Genomic DNA, 20,485 nt, shown 5'->3' with positions numbered 1-20,485 from the left:
AGAGAGAAGAATAGTAGATGGAAAAAGAGGAGTGAATTGATCATTTACATTTCTTCATTTAGCTGATGCTTTTTATCCAAAGTGACTTACAATTGCTATATATGTCAGAGGTCACACACCTCTGGAGAAACTAAGGGTTAAGTGTCTTGCTCAAGGACACATTGGTGTCTCACAGTGGATTCGAACCCCGGTCTCTCACACCAAAGGCATGTGTCTTATCCACTGCGCCATAACCACCCCGCTCAGTGATGATCAGATGTGGTTTGTTGGTGCCTTGGGGAAGAAAGGACCACAGTTGATCACAGTTGCAGGGATGGTATCTGGGATGAGAAATGTTGGAATGATTTCCATGTAGGAGCAGTGCAATTTGGTTCCAGGTCCTCCAATAGTTTGTTGGTGACTTGGGGAAGATGGGACCATAGCTTATCACAGTTGCGGGGATGGTATCTGGGATGGTAAATGCTTGGAATGAACTGCCATGCAGTGTTCGTCCATCCTTTGTGTACTCTGGGAAGTCAAGTTTATCAAACTGTGTGAATCATCAAACCTTCAGGTTCGTTGGTATGAAGGCACCATCCCTAGTTGTCTGCTCTTCAACTGCCATTGTTGTAAAACATATGTAATTCTTTGTAGCTGATGCTGTTCCTAAATCTATTTAGGAGTGACACGATTGACTTCTGGTTTCCTTAACGGCTATCCCAACGTGTTTCGGTGTTAGGATCTTGGCAACTGCTTTGCAGACATCCTGGGCAAGGTTGAGAACTTGTTCTTGCTGCTTAAGACTAACTTTCACCCGGTCGTCTTCACCTAACTCTGGAGATGCATCTGTTATCATCCATGCCAGGTGGTATAACAGCTCAATCTTTGGGATGCCTCCAGGTATGATATCTTGCTGCAGTGTTGGGTCTTCAGTCATACTGCCAGCGATCTGGTGACTTCCTCTGGCTTGAGCTGTTCTGGCTTGTCTTGCTTCCTTCAGGGCCTGCTTAGGTTGGTCCTGGAGTTCCTTCCGTATTCTAGTTGCAGTGTTGTAGGAAGAGACTATGGTGTGAAATATCTCAAGCCTATGCGAGTACCCACAGCTCAAGATTAATTCATCCACGCTGTTACAAAGAGCGTTTTAGAAAATCTTTTTTTCCAACTGCAATTAGATTTTACAATCAGTGCTATATAAGATGATGTAGATGATGGTCATATATATAATCATGGTCATAATGCTTTGAAAAATTGATATTTGAGTACAAGACCTGTTGTTGTTGTGTATGTTGTTGTTATGTTTTTATTTTATTTTTATTGTATTTATTAGGGGTGGCACGGTACATGAAAAAACACCCGAACCGTTCGGTTCGCTTGTCTCGGTTCGGAGCGCGTGTGCGTCTCACGGTTCGACGCATGCGCAATGTAACCTCGTGCCCGTATGTGACGTGTGTTTTCTTTTCGCGCGACATTAACTTGTTCGACTTGGACCGGCGCTGCACAGAGCGACCGGTGAATAACATCAATCTAGCGCGAGTCGGCTCCGTATGCATTCATCACTTTCGCGGTATTTGATGTCATTATCAAGTTAGTAAACAAGCCAGTAAAAGTGGAGTATGGAGCGCTGCAGGTCACGGCACGCGGAGAAATGGCAAGTGGGAGAGATGAGGGAGTTGGAGGATGCGCCAGCGTTGTATAAGTCTATGGTATAAGTCCGGTGTGTGGGAACATTTTGGATTTCATGTTATGATATTTTAATATAACGCTACAGTGGCACTTTATGTATAGATAAGAGCTTCAGTCATACGTTTCCACACCCTGCACTTTAATTTTAAGTGGAAAAAAGTACACTCACATTTTGGGAATAGAAGCATTGTTGATACTGTTTTTGTGTTGAGGTTGAACTTAAATTTCACTTCATGTTTATGGCCTTTGCTATTGATATAGCTTAATTATCTATAGGCAATGAGGTTTCATGTATTGACATTTAAAAGACAGTGTTTTAAGAGTTCCTCTCTTTTTCTTTTAAAAGATAGAATTTTGGTAAGAGCTACAAAAGTTAGCAGTTGATACATGAAAGTTAATTTCTTTGTGTAAATAAGATTTATGTGATAAAAATGCACAAGTTCTTGTAGAGATAGTGATACACATTCTCCTTTTTTTTTTTGCCAAATAAACAAAAAGCATGTCAATTTCTTCTCTCTTGCTGTATCTAAATCTCACCTAGCTTTCCTCTGAGATAGTCCCAAAATGTGCTTAAAGTCAAAGAGTCAAATTCAGTTTGTGCATGATTGCATGAATATAATATATATTTTTTTAATACTGTATCCTAAAGTGTGGATAATTAAGCTATATATCACATGCTGAAGTACATTTCTGGAGTGTTAAAGATTAAAAGAAAAAATAACAAGAACCGTACAGAACCGAAAACCGTGACCCTAAAACCGTGATACAAACCGAACCGTGGGTTTTGTGAACCGTGCCACCCCTAGTATTTATGTGCTGCTGTGACATATAAATTTCCCCCCTGGGATTAATAAAGTAAATCATCATCATCAACTCACTTTCTTCTTCATATTCTGCAAGAAGTATGCAGAGTATTAGGGTGGTGATGGTGCAGTGGATAAGGCACATGCCTTTGGGTTGAGAAACTCTGGTTTGAATCCACTGCGAGACACCAATGTGTCCCTGAGCAAGACACTTAACCCCTAGTTGCTCCAGAGGCGTGCGACCTCTGACATATATAGCAATTGTAAGTCGCTTTGGATAAAAGCATCAGATAACTGTAAATGAGTATTTCTTCTTCATACTCTGCCTCTTCCGTTTTCTCCTTAAGTTCCTTCAACTTTGAGAGCATGTGGCCAACATTCATTTATGCTGAGCAAATAGAACATACTTTCTGTGGCACAACCATTATTTTAAAAATACCACCTACTTCAAAGTGCCTTCTAAGGTGGGCAATAAAGGACTGATATGTATGAGGTAACATTGTGAACTCCATGGCTTTCCAAGTATTTATGGAATTCATCCCTCAAAGCTGTAACGAAGAATATGGCATTCAGGTCTGGATGCTGGTGCCATAGGGTGGCCCGTCTCTGAGAGAGCAGATCCTGGGCCAGGGAGGGGCTGTTGCGAGGAGCACCAGTTCCAGGAACCAGATCCGGTTGGACCAATACAGCGCAACTAACAAGACCTGCTCCTCGTCCTTCCTGACCTTGCACAATGTCTGTGCAAGAAGGCTCACTGGGGGAAACGCATACTTGCGTAGGTCCGGGGACCAACTGTGTGCCAGAGCATCCATTCCGAGGGTCCCCTCGGTCAGAGAATAGAACGACTGGTAGTGAGAATTGTCCAGGGCGGCAAACAGATAAACCTGTGGGGTCCACACTGAGGCCTGGATGGTGGCTGCTGCTGGGGCTTCACAGGAGCGGAGGATGCCCCAGGAGGTCGACCTCAGTGACGAGCGGATGGAGGGTCTGCGACCAGTGAACGGGTGGGGCAAAGCTGTCAACCACGTCGCCGAATAACCAAACCTGGGACAGAGGGGCATCCAGGAACCGATTCTTAATGGTGTCCCTCATATCAGCCAGGTTGAGCCAAAGGTGGTGCTCCTGGACCACCAAGGTGGACATCGCCTGACCAATGGAACGTGCGGTTTCCTTCGAAGGGGGCAACACAGCCGAATCCTCATCTCCAGAGGACTGAAGCTCCCCCTACAATGCTGTGAACAACATCTGATCATCAAGCAGAGCCCCAAAGGACATGGTTGGTTGTTGCAGCGCTTGTAAGGTGTGAGGGACCCAAGGAGATTGCCTCAGCGGGGAAGTCCTCACATTAATCCTCAGATCACCCTCAGATCACCCTGACCATGCACAAAAGTAGGTTTATTTTGAGGTCCAAAATAAAAGCTAGATCGGGACATAGGCGAGGGGACTGCACCTCCCTTGAGGTAAGCAAGTCTCAATCTCAGCACAGTCATAGTCATATTCCCGCAATGAAAACATGAACTATTCACAAAAGTTGCCTCAGCGTGCTGAATGCCCAACACGAAAAGGAACTATTGTGACCATCTGCTGGCGCCAGGGAATGACCGCATCCATAAACGCACGAGCGGAAAGACATCCTGAAACATCCTGTTGCTCTTTTAGTGAAAACACAAAAATTCAGTGTCAAAGTACCCAAGGATAGCCGTGGTGTAATCGGGGTACACTCTCAAAGAGGAACGACCACCAAGACCGACACACACACACACAAGCAATGCTGTGAAAATCCTTGAGGCCACCACTGATCGCACAGTCACACCAGCAGTGGATACAGAGTCTTGCTTTTCTGGAATCTTAAACATTGCACCAGTCTGCAGAACTCAGCCAGACGAAAGCTCGGCTCCTAAGTGAAAGACAATGTGTGCGTGCGCCCGCTTCCTGTTTATACCCACGCAATGGATCTGTGATGATTTCACTACTAGTTGGCGATCAACAGGCTCAGAATTTCAATAGAATTTTAGACTACTCTCAAAATTCTTAAAAACAAGCTGGATATTAAGCATCATGGCTCACTTACAAACACACACACACACACACACACACACACACACACACACACACACACACACACACACACACACACACATGATCTTAGTAATTTTTATGAGTTTGGAACAACCAACCAACGGTTACCAACGGATTTTCGAAGCTGCTATACCCACGCTGCGGAGTGGGGCACGTGATGCGATCCCTGAAGTGGTCCCGATTACATTGTCACGTCGATGTTACGCCGCACGTGATCGACTGAAAGGGAACTAAAATTTTAATAGTAGGTACTCAATCAAAACTGCGGAATTGTGGAAGTTTTACACTTACTATCGCCGACTCTGTTATCTTTCTTTCTTCTCAGGTTAAGTCTGAGTGTCATCCTGTATTGATAAACTTCAGATGGTTCAGAATTCAGCAGCTCGGATCATTACACAAACACTGTTGAATGAGCATATTACTCCAGTTTTAGGGAACATTCATTGGTTTCCAATCAGATTTCATATCAATTCAAAATTTTACTTTTTACTTTTTGTAAGGTGTCCTTGAGTGTCTTGAAAGACGTCCAACAAATAAAATGAATTATTATTATTACTACTAGCTAACTAGCTTTTGACAAATCACTCACTCTATATACTGTAAAAACAAAAACAAACTATGCATACTATATAGTATGTTTACATTTTACAGAACATTTGTATTGTTCATTATTGTGTACAGTCTGATATCCAATATAGCTATATATTGTTTTTTTTTGTCTGTGTGGCTTTCTAACTTTCTAAACCGCAATGTAACAACTAGCCATGAAGCTAAATGCTAATGGTAGCTAACGTTTAATGTAGCCTTTAGTTATCCTTACTAGCCTACTATCTGTCTGACATGAAAAACACTTCAAGGACCACACCAGGCTTCATACAAGTTTATTTCCAATGATTCCTCGCTCCAAACGTATCCCTGTAGCAGCATTTATTCTCATATCTATTTCTTTACCTAACAAGTCCAGTTGAAATTTTGGCAATTTCTCAACTTCCGGTTGAAGCTTATTGAACAAATAGGACACATACCTCTATTAGAGAATAATATCCTAAGCATTTAAAAAAAGTAAGTCTCTACTCTCTACCCCATACCTGTGAGGAGTAATGCCGTTTAAAGAAACCACCGACATTAGCTAAAACGGCTAAAGCTAGCTAAGTAAACCAGTAGAGAATGAATGCTGCTGCTACAGGGATATGTTTGGGATGAGGAATCATCAGAAATATTATTGTTTGAAGACTGGTGTGGTCCTTTTAGTTAATTACAATTACAGTATCCATATTACCATTCTTTTCCCAAAACTCTGGGGCAGACCTACCGGTATATTAGTCACTATCACTTACCACAGACAATGATGAGCAGCTTCGAAGTCTGTTGGTAACCGTTGGTAACCATTGGTTGGTTGTTCCAAACTCATAAAAATTACTAAGATCATGTGTGTGCGTGTGTGTGTGTGTTTGTAAGTGAGCCATGATGCTAAATATCCAGCATGTTTTTAAGAATTTTGAGAGTAGTCTAAAAAATTCTATTGAAATTCTGAGCCTGTTGATCACCAACTAGTAGTGAAATCATCACAGATCCATTGATTTTGTTTGGATTTTTATAATTTTTTCTGTGTAATGAGTATAGTGTTTGGTGAAAAGAATGGCATATTGCCTGATGTCATAACTTAAGGGAATAGTTGATTGCCAATGAAGTAAAGATGAAAATAGTGGAAAATAAGTGAAAAAACGCCTGTTTTTTGCATTAAATTGATGCGAAATCATGTAGAAATGTGTTTTATGAATTATTTTTTCAGTGGATGTTGTCCGCACATGTGTTCTGTGTATCTGGAATACATTTATTGAGAACCTACCCAACCCACTGAGGATTTGATGAAAAAAATAATTTTTCACATTTTTCTGATAAAAAATAAAGGGTGCGTACACTAAAATGGCCACAATTTTTTTTCGCGATATTTCCGGCAGAGCAGACCCTCTAATTATTTGTTCTTAGGGTCAAAGTTAACAGAAAAAACACAAATAAAAAGTATGGCAGACCATGTCAGGTTCAACCCATTTTATAGAGCTTTTGAGACTTTGGCTCCCCGACTATTTGGAGAGAAATATGTTAAGTAGGTCAAATATGGACCACTGTCTGGCTAATGAAACAGTAGCAGTACTCAATAAGTAGTTATGGAAAGTTCAAGTTCAAAGTTGCCATTGATCTATTACAATCTCTGTCTCTTTGGACAGAAAAATGTTTAGTAGGTCAAAGTAGGTCTGACCTACTTTCTGGCGGATGAAACATCAGAAGGAGTCAATGAATATGTATAGAAAGTTCAATGACTGTTTTGCCAAAAATATGTCAAGCAGGTCAAATTTTGACCACTCTCTGGCTGAAAAAAACATCAAAGGAGTCAATGAGGATTTATGGAAAGTTCAGGTTCAAAGACTCTTTGGACCGAAGGCTTATGAAAGTTTGCCCTTTAAAAGACTTTGGCCAGAATGAGATGTTACAGTTTTTTTCGATTGCTAAACGACAATGAGCACAACTGGAGCTAAATGTGCAAAACTCTAACCACAGTCTGCATTACCAACAGTCACCTGAGCACAACTCTTACGTAACACACGGCTCAAAACAGGCTCAGTGTGCACAACACTATGCACAACCCTCACTGAGATAACACACACTGAGAGGAAAAACAGTAGCATCAAACACCAATGCAGAAAATCCAAACTTTTCATCTTTACAGTTTCAACAATTTCACACTTCATACAAAGTAATATTTTCTTCAAAGAAAACAGTGACATTCTTTCATTTGATATATTTACATTTTTAGAACATAACAATTGAAAATTAGCAGTTTGCTTCAATAGTCTGTAGTAATTTACAGAATTACAGTAATGAGAAAAAAAGGTAGAAACTAAAAGTACATACTGTGATACTGTAACCCTCCCTCCCCAGACAGCAAACTGACATTGAATCAACGTGGAAACGACGTCTCTCATGACATCGAAACAACGTTGATTTTGCTCATTGAATTACAGTAACGTTGAACCAACGTCAGACGCGGCATTCTTCAAAGCTAAATGAAAATCGAAAATTGGTTTGCTTTCGTAACGTTAAAACAATGTTGATTTCAAGTTGATTTTCCGTTAGTTTTGAAAGAATGACACGTCTGACGTTGGTTCAACGTTACTGTAATTCAATGAGCAAAACAATGTCAGATCAACGTTGTTTCGATGTCATGTTTTCACGTTGATTCAATGTCAGTTTGCTATCTGGGTCTCTCAAGCATTAGGCCACAAGTTTTCAGCCTTTCAGCTGAAATAGTTTGAACATCAGCAGTGTGTGAAATGCACAAGGCTGAAATTTATTCTGTTTTGAATGAGTGGTTTACAGTTTTGACAGCAGTGTGTTAGCATTTGAACAAAGTGCTGTAAATCCACAGTGTTGTGCAGGTTGTGGTTAAAGTCATGGGATAAGTGTGTAGAGTTTTGAAAACTGTGTTCAAGCACTGAAAAACGATCTAGAGTTTGGTCAACATGAACTGCTGCTGTGCAGACTGGAGTTAGAGTTTTGCACATGTAGCTCCAGTTGTACTCCACTGTCGTTTAGCAATCGAAAAAAACTGTAATTAGGTCAAATATGGACTCTCCTTCTTAAGATACAACAAAAGAAGTCAAAGAGTATTTATGGAAAGTTCAAGTTCAAAGACTCTTTGGCCAGAAATATGTTAAGTAGGTCAAATATGGACGCTCCTGCTTAATAACATCAGAAGGAGTCAAAGGGTATTATGGAAAGTGCAAGTTCAATGACTCAATTTGGCCATAAATATGTTAAGTAGGTCAAATATTGACCACTGTCTGGCTCTAGAAACATCAGAGGGTCTCAATGAGTATATATGGAAAGTTCATGTTCAAAGACTCTTTGGAGAGAAATATGTTAAGTAGGTCAAATATTTGACACTGTCTGGCTGATGAAACATCAGAATGAGTCAATGAGCATTTTTGTGAAAGTTCATAGCAAGTTCATTTATAATGCAATGGGAAAAGCAGGTCATCTGTTTTCATTGCATGTAATTTATTTATTTGTTCTATAAACTGTTCTATAAACATCGGAATGAGTTAGTTGTTGCATGCATTGTAAAGCAACATCGTAATGCATTGATTTCCCTTCAGTTATTTCTGAATGTTAGTAGTAGTATAGTTTTAGCGTGCATTATAGTAGAATGGCTATTACAATAATTTCTCTTCAATATGAAAATGACTTTAGTGTGCAATTGCAATGCAATGGGAAAAGCACGTTATCTGTTTTCATTGCACAGAAGTTTGTTCTTTCTTGCAATGCAACTATGCACATGTGCTCAATGCAAATCGGAATGAGTTATTGCATTGTAACGCGACACAGCTCATATGATGTTTTCTCGTCTGTGCACAAATTAATTAGATTGGAAATGCACGGGAAAGCACTTCTGTTATGTCTGTTCATTGCACAGAGGAAAACGTTAGTTCTTGAGTGCATCACAGTAAAATGGCTATTGCAACAATTACCCTTTCAATATGAAGAGGTCTAGTTTAGTGTGCAATTGCAATGCGAAAGCACAATACATAATGCAATGGAAAAGCACGTTATCTGTTTTCATTGCACAGAAATTCGTTCTTACTTGCAATGCAACTATCTGCTGTATGCACATGGGAATGAGTTATTTCATTGTAAAGCAACAGCTAATGCAACGATTTCTCTTTATCACACGAATGCAACATCTAAATGCAATGATTTTCCTTCAGTTATTTCTGAATAAGTTAGTGGTAGTATGTAGTTCTAGCGTGCATTATAGTAGAATGGTTATTGCAATACTTTCTATTCAATATGAATATGACTAGTTTAGTGTAAAATTGCATTGCGAAAGCACAAAATATAATGCAATGGGAAAAGCACGTTATCTGTTTTCATTGCACAGAAGTTAGTTCTGTCTTGCAATGCAACTTGCACATGTGCTCTATGCACATGGGAACGAGTTATTGCATTGTAAAGCGACCGCTCATATGATGTTTCCTCGTCTGTGCACAAATTAGTTGTAGATTGGAAATGCACGGGAAAGCACTTCTGTTATGTTCATTGCACAGAGGAAAACGTTAGTTCTTGAGTGCATTATAGTAAAATGGCTATTGCAATACGAAAAGGACTAGTTTAGTGTGCTATTGCTTATGCATTGTTAAGCGACGGCTTATGTTTTCTCGTCTGTGCACAAATTAGTTGTAGAATTGGAAATGCACGGAAAAGCACTTATGTTATGTCTTGTCATTGCACAGAGAAAAATGTTAGTTCTTGCGTGCATTATAGTAGAATGCAATAATTGCAATAATTTCCCTTCAAAGGACTAGTTTAGTATGCAATTGCAATGCGAAAGCACAATATATGATGCAATGGGAAAAGCACGTTATCTGTTTTTATTGCACAGATGTTAGTTCTTTCTTTTAATGCAACTATCTGCTCTACGCACATCGGAATGAGTTATTGCATTGTAAAGCAACAGCTAATGCAACCATTCCTCTTTATCACACGAATGCAACATCTAAATGCAATGATTTCCCTTCAGATATTTCTGAACAAGTTTGTAGTTTATTGTAGTTTTAGCGTGCATTATAGTAGAATGGCTATTGCAATAATGTCCCTTCAATATAAAAAGGACTAGTTTAGTGTGCAATTGCAACGCGAAAGCACAATATATAAAGCAATGGGAAAAGCACGTTATTTGTTTTCATTGCACAGAAGTCAGTTCTTTCTTGCAATGCAACTATCTGCTTTATGCACAAAGGAATGAGTTATTGCATTGTAAAGCAATAGCTAATGCAACGATTTTTCTTCATGACAAAAATGCAAAATCTAAACGCAATCTAAACACACCAACTAACTTACACAACTGAATAAGTTAGTTGGTGTGTGGAAAAGCATGAAAAGCACAAGTGTATTGTACAAGTGTATAAGTGTAGTATTGTTATTCTTCAAAGCACAACATTTGATCGTATGTGCAATGAATCCAAAAAGCACGTGCATCTCTTCCTTGCACAAAGGAACGAGATAGGTATTGTATGCATTGTTAAGCGACGGCTTATGTTTTCTCGTCTGTGCACAAATTAGTTGTAGAATTGGAAATGCACGGAAAAGCACTTATGTTATGTCTTGTCATTGCACAGAGAAAAATGTTAGTTCTTGCGTGCATTATAGTAGAATGCAATAATTGCAATAATTTCCCTTCAAAGGACTAGTTTAGTATGCAATTGCAATGCGAAAGCACAATATATGATGCAATGGGAAAAGCACGTTTTCTGTTTTCATGCACAGAAGTTAGTTATTTCTTGTAATGCAACTCTATGCTTTGTGCACATCGGAATGAGTTATTGCATTGTAAAGCAACAGCTAATGCACCAATTTATCTTCATCACACAAATGCAAAATCTAAAGGCAATGATGTCTCTTCAGTTACACAACTAAATAAGTTAATTGTTGTGTGGAAAAGCATGAAAAAGCACAATGGACTTATTCAATGGACAATATTCGTCATTGGACAACGTTTGATCGTATGTGCAATGAATCCAAAAGCACATTTCTTGCACATCTCTTCGTTGCACAAAGGAACAAGTTAGTTATTGTATGCATTCTAAAGACATCTATGTGATGTTTTCTCGTCAGTGCACAAATGAATTAGTTGAATTAGATAGAAATGCAAGCTAAAGAACACGTTGTATCTTTTCTTTTCATTGCACAGAGGAATATGTTCGTGTGCATATGGCTATTCAATAATTGTCCTTCAAAAAGGAACAGTTTGTTATGCAATTGTTATGCATATTTTTGTATCTGCGATTGTTATGCACATCTGAATAAGTTATTGCATTGCAAAGCAACAGCTAATGCAACAAATCTCTCTTCATCATGACACAAATGCAACAGCATTGCAAAGCGACAGCTCATTTGATGTTTTCTCGTCAGTGCATAAATTAAATAGTTGGAGGAACTAAAATAGTTGGAGGAACTAAAATTTCCAATAGAGGAAATTTTTAGTTATTGCGTGCAGTAGAATGGCTATTTTAATTGATTTCCCTTCAATATATAAAAAAGCAACAGTTTGGTATGCAATGCAATGAGAAAACACAATTTATAATGCAATGCGAAAAGCAAGTTTTCTGTTTTCAATTCATAGACGTTAGTTCTTTCTTGAAATGCAATGCAACTATCTCTTCTATGCTTTACAATGCTTCTGCATTGTAAAGCAACAATTCATATGATGTTTTCTCTTCAGAACAGAAATGAATTAGTAGTTGCATGGAAATGCATGGAAAAGCACATAGGTGTTTTCTTTTCATTGCACAGAGAAAAATGTTAGTTATTGCAATGCAATTCAACTATCTCTTCTATGCATATTGGAAGGTGTTAGTTATTCTATGCTTGGACTGTACATAGCTTATATGTTATTCTTTAATGCACAATGTTGGACGTGTGTTCATGCTGTATGTTGTAAAGCAACAGCTAATGTAATGCAATGCAATTCAAAAGTACATGCACTGCACATCTCTGTTGCACAAAGGAACGAGTTAATCATTGTATGAAATTGTATAAAATTGGTAACGCAACCATTCATATGAAGTTTTCTCTTCAGAACACACATGAATCAGTTTGTAAAATGCATGGGAAAGCACATATGTTATGTCTTTTCTTTTCATTGCAAATAGGGAGTTAGATATTTTATGCATTGCAATGAAACAACACACATTAATCTATTCAACGCACTTCGGATTAGTTCTTGAATGCACTGAACTACAAGAAAGTTGTTTCTGAAGATAGTTCTTTCTTGCAATGCAACTATCTTTTCTATGCACATCGGAATGAGTTAATTATTGCATGTAAAGCAACAGCGAATGCAACGATTTCTCCATCACACGAATGCAAAATGCAAATAGATGTTGCATTATGCAATGATTATAAATGCAATAAATGCAATGATTTCCCTTCAGTTACACAACTGAATAAGTTAGTTGTAGTGTGGAAAAGCATGCGAAAGCACGTGTTATTTGAACGTGTTATTTGGCATGAGTTAGTCATTTTAGACCGTAGCCTATACTGACCGCTCATTTGATGTTTTCTCGTCAGTGCACGAATGAAATAGTTGTAGATTGGAAATGCACGGGAAAGCAATGTTATGTCTTTTCATTGCACAGAGGAAATTGTTAGTTTTTCCGTGCATTATGGCTATTGCAATAATTTCCCTTCAATATAAAAAGGACTTTTTTAATAAAAAAGTTTAGTGCACGAAGCCTACTTGCACAACTACTTCTGCGTTCTACTTATTACATATCGGAAGTATCCGGTTAAAGTGTTCATCGCACGTCCATACATGAGAATGCAGATTATCACTACGTTTTATGTATGCCAATTGATCAAAATAATGATCTCTGTATTAACTATCTTGAAATGTTCCTATAAATATATTTTCTTTTCAACTGTTCAGCAGTCCTATGTCTTCTCATTAACAGTATTTTTTTTCTATTAGTCTTCTTATATTCTATACTTGAGGTTGCATTTTTTATGAATTTGACAAATAAAAAGTATTTCTTGTGTGCATTGGTGCTTTATTCCTGTCTTTTTAAAATAGTTGAATGAATGAATGAATTGAATGAATGCTCGCGAGGTGCCTATCCGATCAGAACGCACGCAGCTGGAGAATGACAGTCAACTTCTCTGAATATTAATTAAGGCATGCATCATCATGCATATGCATATCATGCATATCAAATATCATTTTGGGCATGCACATGTAAATAATTAAACGATTAACATTGAAAAATGACACTAAATTCATACAAACATTACAATATTTATTCCAAATTAATAAATGTTTGTGTTTCGTACTGATGTTATTCTGTTCTCACACACAATTGCAGCATCGCGGTCACTAGTGTAGACGAACACTGACACCCTGTGGTGAAATAATGGCGTATTTTTAACAGCCGCAGCTTTTCTCGGATTGGGTTGGTCTGGATTTAAACTTCATGTTCTGATGAGTTTTGAAAATTCTGCAAAACCATCAGAATATCCCTTCTTCTGTCAATGAAAATTTCCAAAATATAAAATCTTATTACAGCCATTCATTTTAGATGGCGTTTGTTCAACTCATTGACCGCAGTACATTGAAAGTAAACATAACCGGAAATAAGTGATATGTATTGTTTCCAAACGGAAGTGCGTCGCGAAGTTCAGTGCAAGTGGTTACAATAAATATTGTAAATATTGTACTCCACATCGAGAGGGGTCAGCTGAGGTGGCTTGGGCATCTGTTCCGGATGCCTCCTGGACGCCTTCCCGGTGAGGTGTTCCGGGCTCGGGCGGAGACCCCGGGGAAGACTACTTGTACGCACGCACGCACACACACACACACACACACACACACACCTCTGAAGGGATAGTCCATCATTCTCCACTTGTCGCAGCTCTCTCGCGAAAATGTTCGTGGCACACACTATTATAGTTTGGATCAGGTTTAGACGTGTCCGTGTTTGATGGCAAACCAACCGTCCAGAGCCAGAGTCTAGCCCTGGCAGCATCGCGGGGAACATATTCAACGCACTTGGACTTTGCACCATGAAAACAAATAGTTTGCGTCCCATGATTGCCTCTCTCATCTAACGTTACTACGCGATATCACAGTTTGTCATGTCTGTCGTTGGAAAGATCCATGTGGTGTCATGAATAATTAAGAGGCCGTGTCTTCTCATAGGATAACACCGATGAGTCATCAACGCACTGTGCAGTGCACTGCCACGTCAACCGCTACAATGAAGATTTTAAACCCGGAAGACGAAAAAAGCGGAAAAACCTCAAATTTAACCATTTTATCCTTAAATCTAACAGATGCTAACATTGTCTTCAATGGTGTTCAACACACATACCTCTGTTATAATCTCAGAAAATTTGGTTTGGGGTTTCATGACCCTTTAAGCATTTACTACGTTACAATGATAACAAACATTTGTACAAACATATTTAATACATAATAAACATATTTACAAACATTAAAACACAAACTAAGACGGCGCAGGGCGTTTAGACAATGGATACGCGCAAGTGAGTTGGAGAGAGAGAGAGAGTGAGAGAGAGTGAGTTGTAGAGAAAGAGAGAGTTACATTCACCAAAACAGTCAGTTAACCTTTCTGAACACCACAAAAACACTTTCTTAAAGGTTCTCAAAGCGATCCTGGGTGTTGACGTTCGAATATTTTCAAACAAATCGGAGCTAGACCCTCCCTCCTCCGCATCTCATCTCCTCTCCCTCCCTTCCGTGCTTCCTGAAATAATTGTGAACGTGCATAGTTCTAGCTAATTATATCATTGTGTGGGTTTGGCGAACATAAGCGTCAATTCAGAAGAAAAAAAAACAATTTAACGTTACCCACCTGTCAAGCAAAAACAGAGCAACCTGAATGTCGGACTGAAAGCCCTTCTGCCGCCGGAGTTCTCGCCATCGTTCAAAAGCTTTGCTACCGATGTAAATTCGGAACTTCGCACATTCTTTATCCGACTCCTTCTTCTTTTTAATTTGTTCCTCAGAACGACGTCTCTTTGGTCGTGTGTCGGTAATTTTTCAAACTTCCCTCTGATGCTTCGCTGCTCTCCTTCACACACACACACACCCTTCATGTGCACGCGCACTAACCCCCCAGACCCACCCTCAAATACTTCTTGCCAGTGATTGGCTGGAACACTGTTTGTTAGGTTTCGTATTCCGGGTAAGACATGATTGTTTTTGTTGCCGTTTGTGGAGCCTGTGGTGTCTACAGAGACCGCGTTTTTTTACAGTGTGTTTAGGGGACAGGCAGCTAGCCGGTAGTGAGGAGACGTTTGATGTATGTGACAAAAAAATGTTTTGGCCCAGCATCGCTTAGAGAACCTTTAATGCTTCTTATAAGCTCTAAAAGAAGGTATAAGTATACCTTCTTTTAGCATATTTGGTCTGTGTGAGTCGCGGGCTCGTTGCTCGGGCCGTGGAGAGCGACCGCAGCATTTTTGCACGGCCCATCCCGGTCCGTGCATGGTTGGTCGCTTGCGCGTGGCTCCTTTGTTCCGTGGGGAGTCACGTGGCGTTCGTTGGCATTCAGCGCGAGTGTTTGAAAGGCTTAAAGTCTTTGAGGTGACGTTACCCGAGGAAATAGTTCGGCAAAGTCCACTTCCTTTCCTGGGAGACAAACTTGGTAGTCCACTTGAGGAAAAGACGAAGCTTTTAGATGAACAAAAGAAAAGATCCATGGTCGGATCAGATCTCCGTGAGGAGATCTCGAGCATTACATGTTTCTCTGAGAAGGTCAGAATGTAAAAAGGGAAGAGGCGGAGCCGGCGCGCTACCTTTATCCCCTTGGCAAAATCCATCCCCTTCCTGTTGGCTTGAGCCAATCGGGGAGATGGACGTTGCGCGCGAGAACTCTTGGTTTATTGTCCTTTGTTCCTCAGCGCGCGCTCCTCGTGGAAGGGGGTGTGTTCACGGAGGTTAATAGTCAGTGTTGTAGTACTTGAGACTCGGACTCGTCTCGGACTCGGTCTCGAGACCATATTTTAATGGTCTTGGTCTTGTCATGGACTCGTGTGCATTTGGACTCGGAATTGACTCGGACTCGAACATTTTTTTTTTAGGACTCGGACTTATTCCCGAGTCCACTCGAGTTCAATTCAAAATATTTTTCATGATTATTAATGTATGTTAATTAGGGCTGTCGCGGTAACCGCAATATTGTAGTAGCTACCGCGCTTCTGATAAGACAACCGCAGAGGATTGCACGTAACCGCAGCAACCGCGATATTCAATTTTTTTTTATAAGGCTATACCCTTCTTGTTTTGAACGTAATGCATGTGTATTGAATGTTAAACCAGTTCATAATGATAACAAGACTGTTTATCATGGTGATGTGTAGCCTACAGGCTTCACACAGATAGTGAATGAGAGAGATCGGCAGAGCGCGTGCAATTACCTGCCTCTGTCTTTGAAGTCGTGAAAAGCTTGTCGTATCAAAGGGAAGCAAAATATTTGTTGCATCATCATTTTAACGTTCTCTTCACGTGTATTTTCCCATAAATGCGCGTCAGCAGCAGCGCTGTTCAACATCCCACAGCACAAGGAAGCCGAAATAAAATCAGTGAGTCACGCATTGAATCAATGGGTCTCTAATAAGTGAAGCATCAGCTTCAGCGTTGCCTATGCGACGCATTGCTGCTCAGCTGAGCCTCGAAAAGTTGAACATCAATGTTAGAAATAATTAACATATTGTTTCTTTACATCTCTTTTAATGAATCAGCTTTTTTAAACGTGTTCGTTGAATGAACGGTTCAATGACTCGCTCAAAGTCCGTTGTCATAACAATATGCGCGCTGAGTGAAAGTTTTTCAATGCGCATATACTGTAGACGCTGTTTAGTTTCGGTTACAATGCTTACTGAAAATGTCCTCGTTTTTGTCCACATCGTAAACTTTATTTATATAGCAACAAAAACATATTAAATAAATAAATGGCGGTAATACCGCATATCGCGCTATTGAGCCACTCAATATTACCGCAAGGGAAATTCCATTACCGCGACAGCCCTAATGTTAATAAAATATTTCTTTAAATTGATTGACACATCCAGTGATTGGTGATTTTCTAGTGCGCAACTGCGCATGACAAATTGTAATAAAATTACTTTTAACACCACCTACTATGTGGCCTTTTTACCCTAAACTGATCAAGTAAATTCAGTAAAAAAAAAAAAAAAAAAAAAAGGATTTCTCTAAGTAAATAAAAGTAAATTAGGTAATCAACCCTCAGTGGTCTCGGTCTCGACTCGGACTCGACCGTCTCTGGTCTCGGACTCGACTCGGACTCGACTCTCTATGGACTCGGTCTTGACTCGGACTCGACTCTCTCTGGTCTCGGTCTGGACTCGGAATCGAGTGAGGTGGTCTCGACTACAACACTGTTAATAGTAAAACCGTTTGATGTTCATTGTCGGCAAAACAAATTAAAAAAACACTTTACTTTACATCTCTATGCATATTCGAGTGTTTCATTCAATAAGCATTCTAGAGATATCAAGGAACATTATGTTATATTAAAAGAATATACACTTATGTTTAAAATGCATGAAGAAGGTATTTCTAATTTCTATTTACGCTGTGACCAAACAAAGTTATTTCACTGTGACATGGGGAAGAACACACATACATAAAACCCTTGAATACCTTTGTTAAAAGTCTTTGAAACAACAGAAATGTATTTCTCTTTGTTCAGAGACATTCGTTCGGCCACACATTCCATTGGTGTCATAAGAGTCTTGTAACTCGATGCCACTGGGGTAAGTGAGTGAATGTGTGCATACGTTTCGGGGGAGGGTCGAGTCACCTGGCAAAGTCCCTACACACAACTGCAGGGGAGGAGGTTGAAATGGTAAACAGCTACCTGTCTTGTTGTGCCCTCACAACCAAGTACATGACAAATCTGGTAATTGTTGCTTATTTATATTATTTTAGGAAACCTGTCTTTTATTCTTTCTTCTTTTTATTGTTTTTATTTTTTATGTCTAATACTTTGTACTCTGAGATTGCAAATATTATGTATTGCAAAATGCAAATATAAAGCTGGAAATATTCTATTATGATAGTAAGTAACACATTAATAGAAATGCATTACATCTCTCTTTAAAGGAGGGGTTGACTGCTTTTTTTCTTTGCATGATTGTGTTTATGGGGTGCAATATACCATGTATTCGTGGTTTTTCTTTTTTAAAAAGTCTTATTTTTCATAAATTCCACCTTTATTGTAAGCCGCGCTCTCCTTTGTCCCTTGAACGAGCAGTTGACTTCCTGAAAACACTCCACGCAGAACCACGCAGTGGGCTCAGATTGGTTATTTTGGGCCGGTGTGTGGTGATTGGCTAAACTGTCGCTCACATTATCTGGAAGGTTAACGCCCATTACCTTTACGGGCGAAACGTACATCATGATGTAAATATGATGTACATCAGATGTAAATATGTGTCGAACTGCAGTATCAGTTTAAGGCAGAATCAGTATTATAGGTTCCAAGTAGATATAGTAACAATAATCCCTTATACAGTCTCAATTGATGCCTAATAAACATTGATACAAGTAGGCTATGGTTAAAGTGGTGAACTTATAAAATCCTAATGCGTTGAGAAGGGAAAACAAAACTTTTATACATTTACTCACCAATAATGATGCCTTTTTAATTTGGTCAAGGGCGACCAGCTGCTCCCCATCCCCTCTGGTTGGCTTCCCACCTTAAAGTAAAATTTCAAAATTATTATAAAAGGGGGTTAAATTGAAGCTTGTGAAAGCAATACTTTTTTTATATACACATCACATTTTCTTGAGGTGCAAGGAAATACAAAAATGGCAAGTAAAAAAGCGATGGTATGCCCGCACACAAACATAATTTATTCCACAGAATATTAATTGTTTTTTACGGACAGAAGAGATTAGGAGAATGTTTTGTACCATTCAGGTTGTTTTTCAGCAAAGTCTCCAGATCAAATGTGCCCAGCAGCAGATTCCACACCATGGCAGTAGCAGAGGTGGCAAGGAGGGCTGCTTTCCACACTTCTGCCTGGCAAAACACCCCAGAGCCCTTTATAACTTCAATCTGAAAAATAATTTATTCATTTATTGGCATTGTTTCATATTGATTCTTATGCTTAGCTTCCCAATAGTTTATATGTTTTTATGTATGAATGCAGATTAATGATAAAGAAACAAAATAATAATATTACACAAAATAATAATATGAAACAAATTAATAATTGCCCTAAATGTTCTTAAAAGAGAGGAGGAGGAGGATAGGGTGTCGGGGTGGGGATGGGGATATTTATTAATAAATAAATAAAAATTCAAGGGGGGTTACTCACCGGTTGCACTTTTCAAAAGAGGAGGAATCTAAATCCTCAACAGGACTCCTTCCAGTCTTGTTCATAGAAGAAAAATAAAAGTTATTCTCTTCAATAAATTAAAGTGCAAATAACTTAAATCAAATAATTAACACTATCAATCAGCCCAACATCACAAGTCTGAAGTCTCTACAGCTCTGCTAGAGAAACAATTTTAAAAAGCAAAATCAGAGGAACTTACCTTTTTGAGCAATAATGGCGAGGTAACTTTTCATTTGAGGTAATTCTAGAAAGAGGTTATATAAAGAAAAAAAAACAATTACAATCACTTAATCAAAATAGTAATGCCCTAACGTTAATGTTTACTATTTGAAAGACATTTCCTGCAACTGTAAAGGCAAGCCCATTATTGATACGGCTCTTTCTTTCACCAATTTCGACCAAATTCAAACTCCACAGGTATTTTTTTTTTTCTGGAGCCGATTGCCTTCTTGAGCCGTTGGCAGAGAAGTATCATTTATTCTCATGACGTTATGTTCTCTAGGCCATGACTTTTGTTAACCCTCTACGAATTCCTCCAGAAAGAAACAAATAAATACACGTTAATTCTAAATTGAATCTTATCAACGGCTAAGTTATTTTAGCACCCACAGTAACGTTACGTTACCTCACCAGCTAACAACATAGGAAGTGTATGGGCTGAAACAGGTGTGTTTGGCAAAAAATAAATGCTAAGTTTATAGTTCTCTGCCACCGCAAATAAATATAACATTAGGAATACTTACGATTGGTGATAAGTAGGACTTAGAGGATCTCCAATGCTGAAATCGCAATTTTTAGTCCCAGCCGTTATCTTCCGGCGCGAAACTTGACTTCATCTCATCGGATACGGATAACGTCAAGCGTTAGGCGGGTGACGTCATCAACTACGGGGCGCTGTAGCGGCCAATCGGCAGTGCAGCAGCATTCGAATTTATTAACCACTGTGAATTGCTCAGATAGATGGTGGGATGATGATGATTATTTGAATGTACGTTCTA

The 20,485-nt window shown here is 39.1% G+C and overlaps 1 long non-coding RNA gene across 1 annotated transcript in view; it reads right to left on the bottom strand.

Moving 5' to 3' along the window:
• LOC120485754 (uncharacterized) overlaps nt 1-20,485 on the bottom strand; it is a 26,149-nt gene extending 5,664 nt beyond the window's left edge. Inside the window, exons 1-5 of the long non-coding RNA XR_016168491.1 lie at nt 20,231-20,485; nt 19,687-19,731; nt 19,467-19,522; nt 19,060-19,204; nt 18,772-18,842 (exon numbers count right to left, since the gene is read on the bottom strand). This is a non-coding gene — a long non-coding RNA (uncharacterized LOC120485754). The remainder of the gene's footprint in view (nt 1-18,771; nt 18,843-19,059; nt 19,205-19,466; nt 19,523-19,686; nt 19,732-20,230) is intronic.

Source organism: Pimephales promelas, chromosome 5 (assembly GCF_988280905.1).
Source record: "Pimephales promelas chromosome 5, fPimPro1.hap1.1, whole genome shotgun sequence".
NCBI classification, from domain to species: domain Eukaryota; kingdom Metazoa; phylum Chordata; class Actinopteri; order Cypriniformes; family Leuciscidae; genus Pimephales; species Pimephales promelas.
The sequence above is the reverse complement of the archived record's forward strand: the minus strand, read 5'-3'. Positions and strand labels throughout refer to the sequence as shown.